The sequence below is a fragment of the Hetaerina americana genome, unplaced genomic scaffold (assembly GCF_022747635.1).
Source record: "Hetaerina americana unplaced genomic scaffold, ioHetAmer1.1.p SCAF_5, whole genome shotgun sequence".
NCBI lineage: Eukaryota > Metazoa > Arthropoda > Insecta > Odonata > Calopterygidae > Hetaerina > Hetaerina americana.
The window spans coordinates 42797358-42820725 of NW_027287095.1; the positions used below are offsets into that span (position 1 = coordinate 42797358).

General features: G+C 36.7%; 1 long non-coding RNA gene across 1 annotated transcript in view; it reads left to right on the forward strand.

The window, feature by feature from the left end:
• LOC139694229 (uncharacterized) overlaps positions 1-23368 on the forward strand; it is a 338103-nt gene that overhangs the window by 173425 nt on the left and 141310 nt on the right. Inside the window, exon 2 of the long non-coding RNA XR_011702106.1 lies at positions 6341-6431. This is a non-coding gene — a long non-coding RNA (uncharacterized lncRNA). The remainder of the gene's footprint in view (positions 1-6340; positions 6432-23368) is intronic.

Genomic DNA, 23368 nt, shown 5'->3' on the forward strand with positions numbered 1-23368 from the left:
TTAAGAGATACGAGGAGACACTAAATTTACCACCTTTCTCTGCGTACTTATAATTTATAGTTTATATTTACGCATTCTATTTCAAAACTTATTAAATTTAAAAACTTGAGACCTATCCTAATAAAAGAGTTCAACCATTGAATGGAAACAATTATTTCACAGAGGTAATTGTACGCCAGTAGCTAGCTATACATACATACATATACCTTCGAAATAGAATGCTCTTTGGCGACGAACAAATATATAAAAACACTGATATAGATTTTTAAAGCATAGAAACACCAAGAAAGGACACTCACATATGTAGGTTTGACTTTCCGACAGCACGGCCTTGCTATATTTGTGAAATAATGCATTTTTGTATATATATATATATATATATATATATATATATATATATATATATATATTCTTTTGAAAACGGACCTGTTAAAAGTATGGAAAGCATTGTTTTAAAATGAATACCATTTCATCTCTTTCAACTATCATCAAACAATTAGTTCAGTGGACTCTGTGGAAAATGAGATTATCATCCCAATGATATCGTTTGCGTTCACTTGAGATTAACTATATTCGATTAGCAGTTCAAACATTGACAATGATATGGATTGTCGGTGAATATAATGCACGCTGAGTAATCTCACTTCCAACCCGAGAGATACCGCGCTGCTGAACGGATATCTAGTTCAATTGAATGGCGATATGAGAGAGATTGAATGGAGGCATTAATTATTTATTCGTACACACCTAAGTAGTACATCGCAGCAAAGGTTATGGGTGCTAGCAGATTTAGAGGTCTCTGTTTGTGTTTCTGTCCCTTTTTACTGTGGCAATGAGTACTGTGAGGGGGAAATGGAATCCTTGGAGCTGTGCCTTCGGCAACTATCTCTTTAATTTGGTCACTAAGGACTGCAGTGACGATGCAATGCGAGACCTGGATTATTTATTCGAATTCGCTTTTGAAATAGTGTAGTCGATTCCTTTGCGCCTGGATTAATCCAACGTGTAGTCTTCGAGCAATGTATTGCTGCTTTCTTAGGCGACGGAATTGTAATTACGTAGCCCAAGGTGTATTTGCACAGCAAGAAATTCAATTGCTACAATTGAAACTGCGTAATCATACATGTCTTTGGATTAATATTGTGATTCTATAAAGAAGGTAACAGTGAAATATTTATAATATTGCGTAGTTTTTTTATGTCTTAAGGTAGAGTAATTTTTATGTAGATAAATTTGATTTTTAAGGGCTCAATTTCGCTCCATGTGCTTTATAAAGCGTGCCGTAAAATCAATTAATCAGTTTTCCTTGGAGTATATGTCGCGAAAAGAAAATTTTGTCTGTTAAACATTTTGTAATGCATAAGAAGTGTAATGGTTCACAGGGGGGAATAAGATTTCTAGATGAATCAAACATATTTATTAATGTGCGCTTCCAAATTCAGTTAATATTTTGACTGATCTTTTAAGATCTTTCTTCTTATGAAAAAATTTTACAAGGCTACTTTAAGTCCTTAGATTTCAAGAGCGTGTAATTCATTTAATCCTTAATGCACACTTAAGCTCGCCAAGCCTTGTTTAGGTTGTTACTCTTTTTCAAATAATTTTTTTCATTCCTCTCTATTTTGATGACTTAAACTAATATTTTCTTGCAAAACATAATTTTATCTGATGTCTCAGTTTTGTGCTAGTTTTAGCATAAGATAAATATTAAATTTTTAAAGGTTAAAAATAAATTTTGAAATTCTGGTGTAGCTTATATCAGAATTGAATGAATTTAGGTGTAAACTAAGACCTAATGACATATCATGATTTTAATATATATTTTTTTTTAAAGTAATCTACCGGTTAAGGTAGGTTTTTGGACGGACACAACTACCAAACAAATATTTTATTACTCCTAACAAAACACAAAATCCATCATCCTACTCTATATCAGGTCCCTCTTCATCTCTGAGTACTTTCTTCCTCCCTTCATCCCGTTCAACATCCCTATCCTGTTCCTTCCCTTTCCTCTTTTCCCCAACATTCTACCCTCTATCACAGTCTTCAACATCCCACTGCCGGTCAATACCCCCTTCAACCACTTCTCCTGCCTCCATAGGATTTCTCCCAACAAACCCCTCTCTTCGCCCACCATACCAAGTACTTCCTCATTTGTTTTCTTCTCTGTCCATTTCACCTTCTCCATTCTTCTCCACACCCACATTTCAAAAGCCTCCAATCTACGTCTATCCTCCTGCTTCAATGACCACGTTTCCGCTCCGTACATAGCTACGCTCCATATCAAAGTTTTTACGAGTCTTTTCTTAACATCCTTACTCAAAGTCCCTGTCATCAACTCCCTCCTCCTTGTGAAAGCCTCTTTGCCTAGCGCAATTCTTCTCCTTACGTCCCTACTACTTTGACCATGTTGGTCCAAAACACTACCGAGATACGTAAACTGTTCTACCTGCTCTAGCTTTTGCCCTCCTATTTTAATGTTAAGCTTGGCCTTTTTCTTTCTAGAAAATCGCATAACCTTTGTTTTATTAATATTGATTTTCATCCCATACCTGTCGCACTGAATTTCCAATTCACTAAGCAATGCTTGCAGTCCCTTGGCTGACTGACAAACTAAAGCTTGGTCATCAGCAAACCTAACTGATTTTACGAATTCCCCGCCCACTTTCATTCCTACCTCGAGTTCTTCCCATGCCTCTTTGATCATTTCTTCTGCGTACAGGTTGAACAGCAACGGTGATAATGGGCAACCCTGCCTTACACCCCTTCCTAACCCTACCCATCCTGACTCCCCGTTTCTCACCCTCACCTGAGCAGTCTGAGACATGTACAGGTTGCGGATTAGCCTCCTTTCCCTCCAATCTATTCCTATTTTCTGCAATATACTCATTAGTTTTTCCCAATTTACTCTATCAAACGCTTTTTCGAAATCTACGAAACAGGCAAATACCTCCTGGTTGTGTTCTATATTCCTCTCGATTAATAATCTCACTACTGCAATGGCATCACGCGTACCTCTCCCCTTCCTAAACCCAAACTGATCATCCCCTAAGTAATCATTTGCCCTACTCTCTATCCTTTTGTTTATGATCCTGAGAACAACCTTAGCTGCGTGGGATATCAAACTAATTGTCCTATAGTCCTCACATGACGTGGCCTTTACCTTTTTCGGAATAGGAACTAAAACTGATCTAACAAAGTCTTCCGGCCAGATTCCCTCCTCATAAATACTACGGATCAGCCCATATAGCCTCTTCCTCCCACATTTTCCCAAGCATTTCAAAAGTTCCACGGGAATGTTATCTACCCCCACGGCCTTATTTAGTTTCATCTCCCTTAATGCCCTTTCTATCTCATTGTCTAGTATGCCTGGACCTAAGCTATCTTCCTCTACGTCATGTTCCTTTTCAATGTCTAACTTTGTTGGTCTAAGCTCTTTACTATACAGTTCTTCTACATATTCCTTCCATCTCTCTTGGATCTTTCCTGCGTCAACTATTACCTTACCGGCCTTATCTCTAACTGCTATCGTTGATCTCCCTTTCTTACTTCCCGATAAAGATTTAACTATGCTGTAAAGCGCACCGATTTCCCCCTTCCTCTGCAGACTTTCCATATCCTCGCACTGCGTCTTCCACCATGCTTCCTTTGCTTTATTTGTTGCCCGCCTCAATTTATTGTTCAATTCTTTGTACTTCATTTTGCCTAATTCTGTATTTATATTCTTCCATTTTCGCCGCTCATCCATTTTTGTAATCAGCTCATCCGTGATCCATGGTTTACGAGTCCTTTTAGCGTTAACGGTTCCAATAGTGTCTTTTGCCGCTTTAGACAACCCTTTTTTGATACATTCCCATTTTTCTTCAATAGTACTTAGCTCTTTACCGTCCTCCATGATTTTCTCTACCGCCTGTTTGTATTCCTTTCTTTTCAACCCATTTAATGCTTCTACATTCCATTTTCTAACTCGCCGCCCCTGCCTTATCTTTTTAAAACGTACGCTACATTTCATAACAACTAAATTGTGGTCTGAGTCCGCATCCGCTCCCGGGAAGCTGTGGGAATTTATCACACTGTTCCTAAACCTGTGTCTAACCAGGATATAATCTAGCTGATATCTTCCCGAGTCACCTGGCATTTTCCATGTATACCTGCGTCTTTTGTGGTGTCTGAACCAAGTGTTGGTGATAACTAAGCCCTGTCTCCTGCAGAACTCAACTGCTTTCTCCCCGCGGTCATTCCTCGTGCCTAAACCGTAGTCCCCCACCTCATCACCATCTCTTCCTTCGCCTACCGTCGCATTCCAATCCCCCATCACTATCAAATGTTTCCCTGCAGGAACAAATGCAATCATGTCCTCTAACTGATCGTATATCCTATCGACCTCTTCTTCCTTATGGTTGCTCGGTGGCATGTATACCTGGATAATAACTAAGTTCGTCGGTTCTGCTTTTATCTCTACTAGTAGTATTCTATCCGTTACCTGCTCTATGTTGACTACGCTTCTTCCTACCTCTTCATTTAATACTATGGCAACCCCTCGTTGGCTCTCGTCCCCACCGCTGTATATTATTTTATACTTATCACTCCAGTAATCCCCGCTATCTTTCCATCTCACCTCGCATAGACCTAAAATATCTATATTTCCCCTTTCCATCTCTCGCTTAACATTCTCCAATTTCCCCGTCCTCATCATTGTCCTAACATTCCACGTTCCTATTCTAACTAATTTGGTCTTCTTCTCCTGCGTCTTCTGTCCTGCTGCTGCTGGTTTTCCCTTGCAAGGGTTTCGTGGGATGACGACCGCGGAAGCCTTGCCTCCCCCGCTGCCGGGCACGACACACGGCCGATTGGGCCGAGCCCCGTGGTTGCCAGGACTCAAAATATCTCTATTGTCCATCATATTTTTCTAGGGAATGATAATTGAGGTGGTTTCCCGTTGCCTTCCTCAATAGTGTTTTTAACGTGACACCATCACTTACTGGCCGCCCCACTGGGGTCAGACGCCATTGCAGCCGCCTCACTGAGGAACAGACGCTGCGTGGACTACCTTTCGTCTGGCTCCTAACCTTCGACCTATCTGGCATGGGTGACCCTACCAGGAGCAATTTTTATTACTCCCGCCAGTACAGCTCTAGGGGTCATCGGAACGCACAAGCCCTTCCACCACGTCAAGGTTGTAGTCCGGGGAGGGTTTAATATATATAATGCTGAAAAATGTATTTCTTTTGTTTTAAGCGCTGAAAATTATTTATCTGGTGCGTTCGCGATAAAGTATTTTTGGTTTCTAATTTGTGTCTCTATTATACCTGCCTTGATCAATTTTCTCTTTTTTCCAATGCTTTCTCTGCAAAAAAATTAATTTTCCTAATTCCTCCACTACTACTCTCATTTTCCTCCAAGCAATAAAAGCCCTAGAAACTAAACACATTTATTTAATTATATCCTTCCCGTATTGATGATTTAATCCAAATTACCACTTTCATAAAATCTCATTAATTTCGTTTTCTTTGGATTAATGCTATTTCATATCACTTAGCGTTTTGCTCCTATAATTTATTAAACAAAAACTGAACCTTGTGTTTATAGCGGTATAGATTACCATCGTATGACCATCAGCAAATCAGTATAAATTAATGAATTCCCCATGAATCTGTGATTCTAACTGAAGCCCTTTAATAATATTCACGCAAATATCCTCTGCACAACTCAACGCTAAAAATCTATGGGACTTGTAGGTAATATTGTTTTACTCACGTGCGTATAATTACTTATTCTGATTCTCTGCCTCCTCCTTTTTGTGATTTCTGATTCATTAGAGGAGATAACTCATCCTAAGGAATACGTAAGGCACGACGCATAATGCACAAGAGGGATTCCGTTGGCAAATTCGTAGAATATTAAGTAATTTTGAAGTAATCATTAATTTGATGAATATGACGAATTATTGTTGCTACATCACAAAATTTACTAAACTTTTAAATTGGTTATTGCGATAAATCTAAAAAAACCACACTAATGTTTGAAATTATAATGATGTCCAGGAGAATCATGATATTAGCTTTTGTCAATCCCTTTTTCTAAAGAGAGCGTATAAGATCGCATTATGACATAGTTATTTTTCATATTTAACACATAGCTCAGTCTGAGTACATTTGGCATTCCTCTCTTGGCCGTTGACAATAAAACGGTTGTAAACGTAAAAAAATCCACAAATATATGAGTAGAGTAGCTCTTAAATTTCGTTGTCAGTAAATATAATTTTCATGTCGATGGATATTGAAAAAAGGCAATTTACAATAAACCGAATTGATATATTTTGTCTCTTTCATATTTACAGATTGGGCGTTTATTTTGTCCGAAAGAACCAACTAACTCGAGAAATGGTGCCACTTTATGGATAGCCTAGTGATTTTCCCCTCGAAACTATGGTAAGTGTTTAAGGATTATTTTATTCCCAGATTTTATGGTTTTTGAATAAATTATTCTTTTAACATTAGTAATTAAAATTCATATTTTTAATATTTATATTGTGAACATGCATAGTCACTCGTAATAAATATAATGGACTGCAGGATTCAATTAAATGTTTTTTAGCAAATTTAAACAACATCGGTATCTGTCAATCGTAACGTTACAAAATGTGCCTGATGTATTCTTAAAAAATGAGGACTGAAAACTATTTTATCTTTAAGATATGATACTTATATTCTTCAGCTGCTGGGTGTAATGGATTAAAGTTTCATTAGGTAATCAATATTTTTTGCTTTTTTTGGCCTTGATTTCGATTGGAAGCTAGTAATAAAATGGTTTCACTACAATCATTGTGGCTTTTTTGTGCTTTACATTAAAGCAACTTTTTAAAAATAATCTTTCCACTGTCAGTATTCAAATTCAATCCCTTTTGATTTTAGAATAAATTTAATTGGGTCTATCTCTCTAATAATATACGTATTATAGGGAATATATGAAGTTATTACTCCTTCAGAGTTATGTTTTCTACTAGATGCACTGGCTGAAATTCCAAATTGCGATAATTTGGTCATGAATGTAGTCTGTAACGGATATACCCTTATATGGTTTTTACTATACGGGCTAAACTCTTAAACTCTTAAAGGGGTTTATAGCCATTAATGTTTTTCTCCAGCCACATCTATATAGGCTTCAAATAAAAGAAACATCTTTCAGTTTATGAATATATTTACTGAAAATACGAGAAACTTCTGAGTCTCGTGTATTCTTTGTATTGTATGAGCCTTCAAGGAACTATTTTGCGTGAAAAGTTATAAGGATGAAAAATATGGACAGATTTTTTTTTCAAATATCCGAGAAGGGTTTCCTGAAGCAATATAATTTCGTAAAAAAAGCAATTTGAATTAATTTCCACGTTGGAAGTAATCTGAAACAAATACGTGGATGATGTGCCTAATTTTAGATAGGAGATTACTTAAATTACAGTACTTAATGCAAAAGGATTCACATGGATAAACTTTCAACTTTAACTCAAGTAATTGACTTCAAAAGTGAGTTGCTTCAGTCTTTCATCTTTATTTAATTAACAATTTTACGACTTCCGATATTTTTGAGTAAACACTGAAGTTCTATTAAAATAAAGGACAACTCTACATTGCCTTTGATGAGATATAATTCCCTATTTCTTAGATTGAACTTTCTTTTACCGTTAAAGAATATAATATTCATCTTATTTTTTTCAAAATAACTTCCAAAAGAAATATTTAATTTTTACCACTGGATGGGATTCTTCTCCTATTGAATCCATTGGAAAGAACGGCAATCAACACTTAATTTAATATTTTTCTAGACTGATGTCTAATGTGAAAGGAAGATTTAATTTTTCAGTCTACCTAATACTTAACTAGGTTTTTGACCCCTTTCTTTATTCTATACTTGTAATCTTGATGTTAATTGGCTAAATGGTAACTCATCTTCTCTAACCTATTGTTTGGGTGGGGAGTTTCCTAATTATATGCATGAGTTATTCATTCGGAAAAATATATTATTCGTAAATGTTCGTTTTACATTTTCTAATTATCTCTCCCTTCTGAAAGCTTCATTATTTGGTAAATACATGACTGCCCATTACTTAGATCCCAGTGAAAATAGAATGGATGTTGTTACAATGGAAAAAAATTAGTTTTGTCACTAAGGGGTTGGAATTTAACCTAATGTGAGAAAGGAAAAATAAGTTTCAAGGCCAGATTATGTTTTCACTATGACACCATGCCATAGAAATTAACATTAATAAGTCGAGGTATTAATTTAATCTTGTAATTAACACGTATTTCCCTTGCATTACATGGTATATTGAATCAAGTAACAACGCACAATAAATATCGTGATCCAGTTAATTATAGTAAGGCTAGTTTGTTTAAAATAACAATATGATGAACTAAGTACATAAAGATTTTCGCTGTGAACCGATTTTTCTTAATTCTATCGTTTTCAGTTTATTTAGCATAGAGCGAATGAGTCTCTCTTGAGGATTATTTCTTCTAAACTAGAGCAATATCACAGGAGAATGCATTCATTTACTCGAATCATTGAAATGAACTTTCCCATGTGGTGCTCTAAAAATATTTCGCTCTTCTATTGCAGTAATTCTCTGAAACGATGGCAAACTCATGAAAATAACTGTGATATGTTTGTTTTCCGCTCGAGATGATAAAGTTTCCTCGTGAGAATTGTGTTTACTTACAAACCTATACCTCTTTACCGTTAGCCTCGGGTAGCGAGCGATTATAATCGAATTGCATGTAAGAAATTAAGCAAAAACTGGGAAAATTGAAGAAAAATAAGGATTCGTTTCAGAAATGCTTCTTACAGATATTTGAACCGTGTCATCATTTCAGCTGGCTTAGGTTTTTTGTGAAATCCATTACTTTGGGATATTTTTATACTCACGCCTTTTTTCACGCATATAGACTTCCGCATATTGTCTTTCACATATTTAGTTCCGCATTTAGACCATGTTGAAACTTTTTTACCACGAGTTTAAAGCCATTCTCAATAGTTGGTGTTTTAAAGGAATTTTTGCACTGATTCATTCTCTCCCATAGGGACAGAGAAGTCGTAAATAAGAGCTTTATGGCTACTTTACGAATTTGCAAATTTATCAGTTAATACTTTAAGTAACACGCCACTGATTCTAATCTTTTATGATACAGTTGAATGTTTGTGAGGCTATGTATTTCAGATGAAGAAAATTATTTTATTATACCAATTTTATCTCTCTGCTTAGAATATTTGCCAATAATTATGACTCATATTTACTCTTTTACTTTAACAATCACTTATACAGAGGTAAAAGTTACTGTACTTTGTAATAATTTAGCTTTCATATGTAAGAAATCATAAAAAAATATATTTTACAAAAAAATTATAGTTTACATATGTTGGGAATTACCACAATTTTTGTGTTTTGTTACGACATAAAGATGAATGTACCATATGGATTTACAATAATTTATCGAAAGAAAAATAAAGAAAATGTTTGAATAAATGAACTCACTCAGCTTATCTAATTGCCTATTGCCTTGCCTATCGTTAGTTACATATCTGAAATTTTTAAGGTATTTAGGACATCAGCAATTAAACAATTTACATTCAAAATCCATAGGTAGTTGTACATTATCAATACAGTTCTCTTAGCTTGAAGTTTTACGCAACGACAACAATTGAGGAATATCTTACAAAATTAAACAATTATTGCAAAATTTCTTATATATTTGGTAATTTTCCCTATAGGGGTCATTTTTCTGTAATTTTCTATAATAAACAGAGAAAAATATGCCGATAGATAGTCGTCTTTATTTTGGGGCGAGATTGAGACTATGGAGTCTCTTCTACCACTTTACCCTCAATGTATGGTCATGAGCAAATCGAATTCATTTAAAATAAATACGGATGAACCTTATGAGCAAAGGAACCGAACAGATAAACTGTTCGAGCGAGAGTACGACACTCATTCATCAGTTTAATAATTTTCCCACACATGCAAGCACTTTTTTTATTATTTTCACTAAAATACAAATATGAAAAGTGAAATGAGACCTTAAAGAGCAAATAAGACTCTAAAATGCCTTATATGAGACGTTAAATGAGGGAATTGACAAAAAACAACAGTAATGCAAATTGTAACAAAACTTCTCTGGTCTGCTTCATGAAGTAACCGTGGATAACCAATACCAAATCCTTTGGATAAGCGAAGTAAACGGAGATTTTTCATTAAAACCGATGAAATTTGACATTTCGTCCGTGAAATCTTCAACATTTGCAGTGATGATACCGCACAAATTTTCATATATCCGTGAGGAAGATGAAGGTTTAAAAACAAAAAGAGTTATTTTCTGCATCGCCATGATGTTATCTGGCTCTCGTAGGATTGCACCTCAAAGGTTTCTTGGCGTTAAAATTTCGTCGGTAGCTGCAAAACGAAGTTGATGGAGCATTCCGAGGAAAGGTTCGTGAAAAGAAAATGACCGACAGGAATCTCAAAGAGTTGATGAGTTTTTTGCATAGGATATCAATGTACCACAGAAACTATTGGAAATGGAGAAACCGATGGAAATCTGGTAATGCGTGTAAATGGAGACACGGGGCTCTCGTCCTTAAAATACAGAAGTACTTTGGTCTGGACTGGAGGCGATTAGGTTATAATTATTTTCCAACATAAGGGAGGCTCCGTATGGGATGAGATATTGAAAATCTATAATTTACGTTTCCGCGGAGGTCGAATGATGTAAAAATGCGGCCCCCTCATCTGCCCGAAAGTATTTCTCCCTCTCTACTTTCGAAACCACACCATTAAGAACAAACTCGGTGATCAATTAGCACTCAGAAACAACGAACAATGGAGGTCAACTAGAACCATTTGTCGTGGAGGGAGCATTTTGTGGCATGGGTGGGATTCTAGAAAGGGATTAGAGAACATCGGTGTCTGTAGGAGGAAACTACTTGAGGATGTGTAGCAAGAGGCTCATTACCGTATTAAATATGCACTAGAAATGAAGCTCTGCCCAAGCGAAATCTAGTGTAGCGTCCAATTACCGTTAAAATATTCACCAAGGCCACTGTTAAATGCCGTAGCCTCAGCATGAGATATTACTGAGTTCGATACTTACGGCAAAATCTGATTCCCTTAAAAACTGTTACCCTGTCTCTTTTTCGTCTTTCACGTGATATCGTCCAAATTGTAGCAAGTAAATATTTCTTGGGTTAATTTCACGAGGTTCATTTACGTGTAATTATTGATAAATGATGTACGGCAAACATTTAAATACAAAAGGCATCTACAGACAATCTGCATCATGTACTTTAGTAGTATAAATTGAGAGAGGTATAAATTGAACACTAATTCCAGTCCTGCTAAGAGAGTTAGTTCTGGTGTGAGAGTAGATGGCACATGAAGAAAAAAATATGTATGATAGCCAAGGCGTAGAGCGACTACTGACCGCAGGGTTTAGGTTCGATTCCCGGGCAAGTCTCTAGGCAACCTCAGCTTGACCCAAGCTATGCATTTTTCGGGTACCAGATTTTCCTGGGAAACCATAACCGGCAGAGGGAAATGAACTTTCCCCCGTACCTTGATGTGCGAATTTCACACGCCGTTGGGATTAGAACAAAGTGAACTCAACCATCTCCGGCCAAACCGACCTTGGGGTTGATTACTGTGTTTTTCATATAAACATATATCTACAGGGTTCGTCCGGAAAATAAGTGTACTGAGCTCAGGAAAGAAAATTTATTGCACTTTTACATATCTTAAGCTAATATTCCTCAAAATAGGACCCTTGTGAGTCGATACACATGTTCCAGCGGCGTTCCCATTCCTGGAACGCTCCCGCGAAGGCATCATCGGGAACCTCTCGAAGACTCGTCGTCGACCTCTTCTCTGCCCTCCACGAACATCTTGTGCCACCGAAAGATCATGTTTCTGGACATGGCTGACTCCCCGTAAGCCTGGTTAATCATACCGACAGTTTTGGTAGACGATTTCCCAAGCTTTACCGCAAATTTGATGGAATAACGCTGCTCCAAAAACTTCGGCATCGCGTTCCGTGACGTGGGTCGAGCGTGGAGGTTCGCGTTAACAGAGCTCCTCACTACACCACAGCTCAGAGCCGACTGCCTTTTTCAGCGTCGCTTGCCAACATACCCCCCTCCAGTCGCAGCCCGTCAGAGCGGTGCTGGGCGCGCCTGGAGCGGCGCGCCCAGCCCAGGAGTCAGTACACTTATTTTCCGGACGAACCCTGTATAATTTTGTAGTCATAAAACTACATATATTCTGTGCCGAGTTTTGTTCCAAGCATTCTGTCTTGTATTTTAATTTGCACATTATTTATTGGCTGTAACATTCTGAAATCCTTAGTTGTTACATTAAATATTAGATGCACAGTTGCCTCCATTTTTCTTCTACCTTGATTTGTTTGTAATTTTTTTGTTATATACGTCATAGTGCCCCTCAATGGCAATTACTTTTTTTCACGTCTCGTATTTAAAATATATTTGTTATCAAAATAGTTTCCTATTATTGTGACAGACGTAATGCCTGTCAACTTGGGATAGAAAATACTTTGTTCTTCCACATATATTTCATCATGCACGACCTAGGTTTCGACTGACAAAGTCATCATCAGGTGAAGTACAGAGGACACACAGCTTTCTATAATAGACAGAGAAGAGGAGGGGGAGGTGCTGGTAGAGTGGGAGGAGGGGAAAGAGGAGGGAAACTGGTGTGTGCGTATGGGGGTGAGAGGTAGACTGTTCTTCCACATGTGGAAGAACAAAGTATTTTCTTTTCCGATATGAATTGCTTCCACAAAGTGACGCCTCAAACCATTCTATTCATCCTGTCAACTTGTATAATTCCCAATTTCTGAAAGATATATCTTCCATCTAGAATATTTGCAATCTTTTATCCAACTCTTGTTTATCTTCTCATCGATTTTTCTCTGTTTCCAGTTTAGTATATTTATTTTTGAAAAACCTGTAGATTCCCATGCCGTATAACCGTATGTAAAAATACTCTCAACCAGTCCAAAACACACTAACTTGATGACATTCAAACTTAAGAATCTAGAAATGTAATGAACTTGGCGATGTTATTTAGTTTCATTTTCTTACAATATGTTCACCAAATATATTATTTTAATCAGCGATTGCCCCCAGATAATTATATTTTTTACTTGCTCCAGTATGGGACAATTACATTTATGATTGGGGTAAGAAATGTAAAAAGCGTATTTAAACGTAATAGTTTCCGTATGTACAGTTAACAGTTGTGAATTATAACAATAGTTTTGGGGAGAATACACAATGAGAGCAATTGAATTGAATGTCCCATAATTTGTTATACACTCTCTTAAAAATTTATTTGATAACAGTGATGTTAGATGTGAATATAAACGGGAAAAAGGTTCTTAAGGACTATATTTCTGTACAACTTTAATTTTTCAATTCACTTGCATTGGAGCAAATGCAATCGTATTGGCCTAAAGTTTATTTTACCGGTGTTTTTACCTGTAATGAGATTCCATAATTTTGTTAATAAATTCCAGTCTATCAGCCTTAAAATTGTTCATGGGCTTTACTCCATTCCTGAAAAATAGTCTGCGTGAAAGTAGTTTGCTTCAGTGACCCATTTAATTAATTTCCTCAACCAAGATCAAAGGTTAAATTTGTTAATCAAAATAATTCAATTTTCTAAAATATTTAGTGTCTGTTCGAAAATAAATCACACGTATAATTTCCATGACACTCCCAATGAATCCCGAAAGATAATTATTTCCATAAAATTGATGACACTGAAAATTGAAATTGAGTAAAATTGGCCTAAAACTGGGTAAGACATGTGGGATCCAGTAAAAAATCCAATATTATTATATTTTTGGTAAAATCATAGTTATTAGAGAATCTAATTATGCTTATAGAAATACGTTCTGTATTGGTGGTGGTATTTACGTACCATAGTTTAAGAACCGGTTGCTGTAAGGTCCTAGTAATTAGGGAATATCATCTCTGATTCATTGTTTCGTGCGATGTTAACGTCCACGTTACAAGAAAGATGAGAACTTATCAATAACTGCCTTTAACCCATGAAAGACACGACTTTTACATATTTAAAATAATATCAATTTAAATAACTAAAGTAAATATAATTTTAGATAGTCTTCAGTGATTCCTAAGGCTGATTCCCTTAGCCACGTATGCATATTGAATATTTAATTTCCATTTTTTCCAAACTTGTGTGCCCTGATTGCCGTGGCTTGCGATATCAACTTCCACGTGCCCGGTATGAAAACGTTTGATGCCTTCGTGCGGTTTGTACGTGAGAGACGTTAGGGAGTTGACATTTCCGCCAAAATTTTTGGAACCGTCTAAAACACATCTAATCCATTGCAATATTTTGTAAAAATCCGATAATACGTCGATCCGAAACACCTTTTATTTTTTATAACAGTAGAAAATACCCATATTCTATCAGGATAGACTTTTGAATAGGAACCATTGCTACTGTAGCCAATTTTTGTGTAGAGGTTGGTTCATAAAGGTATTTGTAAGAAAATATAGCAGACTTCTGCTTCTGATTTCTGCCTAGGTGCACGTGTCATTAGTTCGTAAGACAAATTTCAACCTGTTCTCTCAAGTAGTTTGTTTACACGTATTGTTGCAGTAGACGAATTTCCTGTATTTCGTTTAAATGGAAAAACTTGAATTTTGTGCGGTCATAAAATTCTTCGTTTTGGATTAATTAACCCCAGAGAAAATGCCTCCGAAGTTGATGATGGCGTACGGGGACTCTGTTCCTTCAATGTCAACCGTTAAAGTGGACAGCGGAATTTAAATGTGGTGGCACATCCTTCGCAAACACATTATGCGCGAACGATTTTCGAAGCAATGTTTGGATCAATTCAAGAGGCAACCAAGCAACCTTGTGAGGCGATTCGTCACCATAGATGAGACATGGGTCAACCACTACACACCAAAAGCAAAACAGCAGTCGAAGCAATGGGTGGAAGCAGCTGGTTCTGCGCCAAAGAAAGCGAAGTCGATCGTATCTGCCGGAACGGTCATGGCCACTGTGTTTTGGGATGCGGAAGAGATCCTGATAATTGATTTCCTTGAAAAAGGCAGAAAAATTACCAAAGAATATCACTCCAACCTTCTTGACTAGTTGGATACCGAAATTGGCGAGAAGAGGCCTGGATCGAAGAAGAAAAAAAATCATCTTTCACCAGGAACGCGCACGTGCTCACAATGGTTCGTTGGTAATGGGAAAGCTACGGGATTTAGGATACTGTTTGCCCGGCCATCTCCTCTTTTCTCCTGATTTATCAACCTCAACTTTTCATCACTTCCCAAACTTGAAGAAATTTGTTTCTGGGAAGCGCTTCGCATCCAATGAAGAAATTGAGAGGGCCATAGATGGATATTTTCACAGTTTTCCAGACTTTTAATTCCGGGAAGGAATACTGATAATGTTGGAGAAACGCTGGGACCAAGTCGTTTAAAGTCAAGGGATTTTATGCAGAAAAATAAAATTATTTTTTATTTGAAAATCGCAGTCTTTCATTATCAGGCTGAGAGGTTTTCATCTTACTCTCTTAGAGCATTTTGATAGCAACGGAACATTAAAAACTGTGCTAGAAGAGATAACCTTAGGCAAACGAGAAAGGAGTGAGAATAGGGTAAGCATGTGGGATCAAATGAAGAGGGGAAAGACGTATGCGGGATTGAAGTTAGGGTCCATTGTAATGTCAATCATCCGGTTGTGTTTTGTTAGAATAGGCAGATAAATTTATCGCCGTTCAGTCTGTGTTCATTCAAAACTTACCAAACGGTAACCCTATACGGTAGACTACTTAATGATAACAACATCTATTGGCACAAATTACCTCAGCTGTCGATTGCTTCATTTCATAACTATTACTACAATCTCAATCCCTGCCTATAGTACCTGTTTCTAGTCCTCGGTCCACTTTCCATACTTGTGTAATTTGATTCATAAAGAGTTTGATTCATAAGAGAGCAAAAATTAGCAACCTGTAGGGTATGACAGTATCTTCAACGTTTTTTATCAAATGGGTAATTAAAATTGATGGGATTTCGATGGTTTCGTATCGTCTCTTCCTCTTCCTATGCCAAAGACGATCATTTTTTTACAACGTAGCTGACTTTGTTCCTCAGCTATTTGGCATAAATTCTTATTTTCGGTCTTAGATGGTGCAATTAGGAAATCCATCACTTTAAAGCTCTCACTTTCCAGTGATTAATTCTGTTTAATGATGGTTTTAGATTGATCTTCACGAGACCTAGCTTAATGCCTTCTTCCGAATTTCTGGGGCCTAGAGTATGTAAATGGGACATACCTGTAAATGAGAAGCTCAACTCAAACTTTGTCCAAGAGAAACTTAATAAATTTGAAGATTCTTACTTTAAATTTTCCTAAAATAAAATAAAAAAATTCTATAGCCATGATAAGTTAGTACCACTCTCGTCTTGTCTTATTTTTTTGCTAACTTTGCCTAATTTGGGGAATATTCTCCCAGTAGTGAGGCTCTTTTTGTATGTGTTATTGTATTCCTGATGGCTTGCTTGTTGGTGTCAGCTCTGTGTTTGTCCCTGATGAGACATTTATTCCCGTAAATAGTCACTCTGTCTAGGATAGTGTGTATCTGTTTATAAACTCAGGTATCCTTTTGGTGTCCCTTTAACCCTGTGAATGATCCCAATTGAGTTTGAGTGTTTGGGGCTGTAGTTGGTCATTGGCGAGGAAGTAACATTCCCGCGAACTACTAAAGTAAAGTATTGATTGAGAGGCTGTGGTCGGTCGCTGTCGTGGATTTTTTCCCACAAACTATTGAAACCAAAATTTTGTTTTCAATGAGGTACGAGTGGTGTTAATTTATTACAGCTATAGGGGTTTTCATTTTATTTTATTAATTTACAAGGCTGTAGAGCCTTATATTTAAAAATTTTCTTTTCGACGGTGCTTCATATTTTTTCTAAAAGGTAGTTTAGTTTATACAATACCCGGGAAGTTGCCGCTAGGGTGTTTGGTAGGGTGTTATTGCGCATCAGGCTACTGTTGACCCAAAATACTTTCACTTCCTGGCGCGGTCAGACCACTTAACTCTGATCCATTGTCGTTCGTGGGATAAATGACATCTTTAATCTTTCTTTTCTACAATTAGTCTCTCTAATTTCATTGAAATGATCTATCCTGCCGTGGTACCATGGGGCTAATGATAACTTTTTCAATATCATCGCTTAAGAGATATCCCAATCAAGGTATCAATGAAGGTACTCCTCTTCATCAAAAATATTCAGAGAAACCGCCGCCCGTCCGCCTGCCAATCCGGTAAAAAACAAGTCATACTACTTTTGGGACAGACTTATACTTTTACTTTGGGAGATAAAGTTTACTTCTGATTTTCGTCGAGCTCAATTCCAGTTGCAAAAGAGAAATTTATTATTTTTGCTAGAATTCTACCATTCTCGAAACGTTCTTAACTTTTACCCTGATCTTATGGAATAGCAATATGCCAGTCAACCATACTTTTAGAACTTGAAACGTGGTGTGTGTTCACCCCATGCCAGACACCCTGGCGGTGGCTTTTACGGTAGTAAAAATATAAAGTAGAAAAAAGTAAACTTATGGATGTTAGCAAATAATCACATAGAGCTATGGCTTAATCTTTGAAAATCATGATCTGAAACAAATTATAGTATATTTCAAGAATAATGCATTTAGTGACGGCCCCGATTTAGATTAAAAACCTCATCAGCTGAGTAACATGAGGTCATTTCCGATCATATTAATCCGAAAGGTCAGCAGCAGTTGTCCTCAAAAGAATTTGGCAATTAGGGACTGTTGGGGGGATGACCTATGGGGGGGGGGGGAATAATGAGAGGGGTCCGTCCTTCATGAGAACTTACTTAGCAAAGGAGTAAAAATATTATAAAAGGGAGGTGGGATGCGTGCAAACATTTATTTATTATCACAATTGCAATCCTAACATTTCCTTTTTTCTAAATGTTTAAAGTTGTCCAGTCTCGGCCGCCTATTCGCTAAATTTGAAGTCTCTGGAATGACACGACTAATGCGTCAATTTTTTATTAAATATTGTTTGCCGAAAAACATTTTTGCTTTTACAATAGACCTGACAATTATTTAACTAATCTTGAAACACTCTAACCATTTTTGCAATGTCTACGAATTCACTTTCCCTGTGTAATGTTGCCTCGACTAGCCTAGAAAGTCGTTCTTTCATGTGCACGGTAAAACTCAACATCAATCAGATTAATTTAAGAAGTAATCTGAGCACATCGGGCAACAAAGAAATTTTTAATACTTTAAAAGTCAGATCTGGAGTGATCAACCAAAATGAATCCGGGCGTGACATTGTTGCGCTGGGCATCCGTTCAAGTGTCATCTGCACAGCTGGAAACGTAAAGAGGAAAAAAGTTCTTGAACTAATTAAGGCATCATTTCCCTGGGTTAATTATGAGATCGGGTACATGGAATGACGAACTTGGTCACAAAGATTAAAAAGTGGTGTAAAAATGAAGTTTTGGTCGTGGATGAACGGAGTTACTTGTCTCGTTTACTAGTAAGTAAAATCAGTAATGTACCGTAGGTACTAATCGCGGCATGCTAGATGTACGTTTTCTAGGTAGATTACCTAGGTTTTCATAATTTTTTCAATTTTTCTTCCCCCAATCTTCGAGATATTTTGGTCGGTGGCGGTAATTGGTCTCCGAGAAATTCTGTTGTTTCCTCGGTGGTCCTGAAGCTGTCTCTTAACTTGATAAATTCTTTTACCAAACCTTGCCAAGCCAAATTGGAATGTATTCGTCACTCAGACATAAAATTGGACATTAGTTGTATTAAATAAACTATGATAATATAAAATATGAGACACTTTTAAGTAAATAGATTTGGAACGATTACTTAACAGTCTGAAAAAATATGATTCATCTTCCATACATTCAAATTGAATGGATGAATGATCTTTTGTAGGGGTAGCTATGGCTTTCACCAAGAGGTCCATGAAGAAGTGGCATTAAAAATTTAATAGTTTTAGTGTGTCTATAGTTTTCCCTAATGCATATTTTTTAAATAATAATAAATTTTCCGTTTATGTTTGCTACTTTTAGGTTAAATCATGAGTACGCAGTTTGATGTGAAATATTTTTAATCTATCATATTTAAGGCCTTTATAGAGGGTTGTTTATTAACTTGAGAAATTCGATTACAATATCAACATGTCAAACTTGCTGCACTTAGGATTTCTCTCGTCACCTAGGGATTTGAGAAGTAGTGAAGAAGAGTTTCACCAACCGATACTATGGTTAACCTTAGAAATTACGAAATTTTTCAGGTCTTCGAAAGCCTGATTTCACCGAAATAGTAGAAAAAAGGGTACCGGCAAGTAGATTTTTAATACCTTGACACAAAAAGATATTCAAGATCAGTTTATATGATAAACGGAAAGTGACAAATGTAATAAAGTGGACGAAATTTTTGCAAGAAATTTAATCAGATAATACCGGAAATTCAATTCAATTCCCTTCAATTAAAATACATGTTCAGACGCCAAAACATCGTAATTTATTATGTGAGTGACAGATCTTACCGTCAATCCTTCAAAAACATCTTTCCCCGACCAGTTTTATGAGAATGGGCGGGAAGGTTAGTTGTTTATTGAAATCTCTGGCTTTATTAAAGTTGTTCAGTAGGACCCGAGGAAATAAAACGATACATTATTTAGCAAGCGGTGAATTCATTCATTAACCTGAATGAATCAGAGGTAACTAGATAAAATATTAGCAGTAGTAAACTAAAAATCTCAATATTATGGGAGAAACTTTTTCTGTGCAGAGCTGGAAATCCTAGTTCAGGAATTTTTATTCTTCAATTTATTTTTATTCCACTTTATTTAGCTCTCCTCTTTGAGATAGATACTCTATGATTACTATTTATAACAATAATGATTACAGTTAGTTCGGGTTTGTACACAACGTCGTTTAACATTCTTTTCACATACGTAACCTGCATGGTACGTTTTAGGCTATCTCTGAGAAAATTTCTCCACATCTATTTCTCGAATGCAGTTATTTAGCTCAAGCATGGAGAAAAGTACAGCTTTTAAGGAAACTTCTCCATTGTCTCTTCACCATATTGGGAGTAAATCGTAAAATAATTGAAAAAGATGAAATTTTTTCTTTTGTTAAATGTGAAATTTCCCGATGGTAAGTTTTATGTATTCATACCAGTATCAAAATGATTGAAAAATGTAGTCGAAAATTGACTTTAGGGTGCATTTTGATCTCTTTCCCAATTTATTTCACCCATAATTTTACAAATATATATATTTTAAAATCCCTTTGCGGTCAGTCAAGACACCACCTCTATCCATGTCCCACCGAATTTCATTTCTGTCAGAATGGCGGTTTTTTTGTGTGAAGAAGGTCCACAGTCAGATTGAAATACGGGCGCGTACTCTGATACCAACTCATTTTTATATATTCTTTTGTATTTCCCGTGAAAGGCAGCTGCCTCGGCTACTACGTATCTTATCGGCATTGTTTGCAGGAGCAGTGATTTCTTTGTGATCTTTTGAAAACATTTATCTTTAAAATAAATCATTCAAAAGGTCGTACCTCTCGCACATTCTGACTCATTTTTTTATCATCTTTCATTAAAGAAGTAGGTCTTTATGTCAAGAAACCTATGAGAGCTAAATTGTAAAAATTGTTACAATTTCTTTAGCTGCTGTGAAAGTCTTTAAAACCACAAAAAGGTTTGTTTTTTACACCCCAGCATACTATAATTTTTTTATACAAACTCTTATGGTTTAAGTTTGGTGAGTGAGTAACAAGCGTGAGTTATATACTTTTTTAATATTTTTATTACGCTGAAAACCACCGCTAAGGTGTATGGCAGGGGGTGAATTTACACCAGACTAATTTTTACCCGAATATTTTTACCCTTATTGTCCCCGTTAGGACACTTATTCTGATCCCTTATTCTTATTGCTAATATTAATTGATCCCTATTTACAAAATTGTGTAATTTACAGCTATCAGTGTATATATGTTTTATTTTATAAAACCTTACATAGTAACTATTCACAGTATTGGGAAGATAGAGACTCGCTCTGTGATTAAGTTCCTTCATTTGAAAGGCTACAGTGCAAGGCAAATCCACGATGAAATGATTGCCTTGTAATGTAAATGATAACTCGATATATGACACAGTTGTGAGGCGGAAATGGAACTTCCTAACTGGTCACATGACGATCCAAAAAGTGGAGGACTATCAGTTACGGACGATACTACGACAGTGAAGAAAGTGGAGACTTTATCCTATCAAACCGGAGAGCAACCATCCAATCGATAATAAATAAGACAGATCTTAATTGCCGCAGTAAATGGAAAATTATTCACGAACAGCTGTACACATCAGACATATCAGGACGCTGGGTTCCTTTACTACTGACCCCTCTACAGAAGCATACACGGCAAGATCTGCCATCGTAATTCGCAATCAAAGGGATGTGCCTTTGAAATTTTTACACATCCGCCATGCTCTCCCAACCTCGCCCAAGGGTTTTTTTAGTTCCCAGAACTCAAAAAATTGCTTGGTCGAAGATTTTACAACGAAAAAGACGCCATTCAAAAGGAGGAACAATGATTTCTGACGCAATCTGCTTAGTATTACAATGACGGCCTTCGAAAGGTCAAGAAACGCATGGAGAAATGTATAACTCTGGATGGTGACAATGTAGAGAGGGAGAGAGATGTCTAAATAATGACAAATAAAAATTTAGTTTCTACCTCGATTGAATTTTAGTAATAATAAAAAGTTTATTTTACTCCCTAGTATAATAAAATAAGTTGTAAAATATCTAAAATGATATCTAAGATGAGACGATGGTGGCCTATGCTATTTTTGTGACTCTAAGGGAGGTGGAATTCTAATCCCGGATTGCGATGATACACTAGGACGCATTGATTGGCTGAGGGAAAAAGGCTGTTGTGCAGACCGATTTAGGAAAATATTTTCCTTAGGCCAATCATGCCAACATTAAAAGAATGAACCGCAACATTCAGACTACTAAAACTTATAGTGTTCTCACGTCGCGCTCAAATTTTCATGATATACCTGAGGGTGTCGTTTATTGAGTAGTTGACCTCAACTCTTGCCCCTCCCTATCTCTTGTAGTAGCTTTCACGGTACTTTTTCAGTGCAGTGGTGGATTAAAATATTTTATAAATATAAAAACTACCAAGACAGTCTCAGGGCATCCGTAAAAGTAATGGGCATGGTTTGTATACGTTAGAGGTTACCTGTTAATAGCTCATTGATCGATTGGAGGATTTCATAATAGCCCGTCGTGCGACTCACCAATCAGTCCCGATGATTACAGTGCCCGGAAGCCGCGGAGAAGCGGCTCTCTTCTCCCATTAGTTCTGCGATCTCCTCATTAGATTCAGTGTTTCATGTTAATTGCTGGCAAAGTGATGTCTGGCTTCTCTCCACACGTGTACTCGGTTGATCCAGCTCTGTTCTGGTCGTTTGCGCTTCCACTGCGGGGATACTTCAGGTGAAGGCGAAGATTTGGGTAGGGTATTGGCTGGCATCCATCCCTAAGATATCGGTTGACTCCACTGTCGATCAAACAACCCCAAATATACGCTAATGCTGGGCTTCATATACTTACCTTTCTTAATCAAAGTTCCGTGTATTTCATTCTGTGAATTAAATTTCGTTCTGCGGCTTGCTGCACGATTTCCTGCCGTTTTACTCTCCTTTATATGTTATTCAACGCAAAAAGCTTCAAAGTCAGTATTTTGCAGTGGGATAAGCCGTTAAACAACGGAATACTAGTTGTAGGCCTTTGCAAAGAGCAGGCAAATTCTAATGCCTTGTCTCCACCCTTCCTCTGATTTTTAACATTATTCCTTCTGTCAATAAACGCGATAGAGAGTATCATAAATTAGTAGCTCCCTCATGGAATTACTCATTTAGATAATCATGGATTCATACAGAGTCAAATCTGTATATAAATGAAATTATGATCAAATATGTTCAATTTTGTACAACTTAGTTCCTAGCGTCCTAAGTAATGACAGGAAAAGTTCCAATTGAGTAAGATTATTTCATATATATTTATTTGGATTGAGACAAGATATGCTTGGATTTACTAAAATGCTGTATTTAATGCATTTTATTGAGTCGCTCTTTTTTCGCTCGCCCTGTACAGAAATTTTCTTTTATAAATTATGAGTAATCGCTATGATGCAGTGGAAAGATAAAAGGGAATTTAACTTTAAATAAATG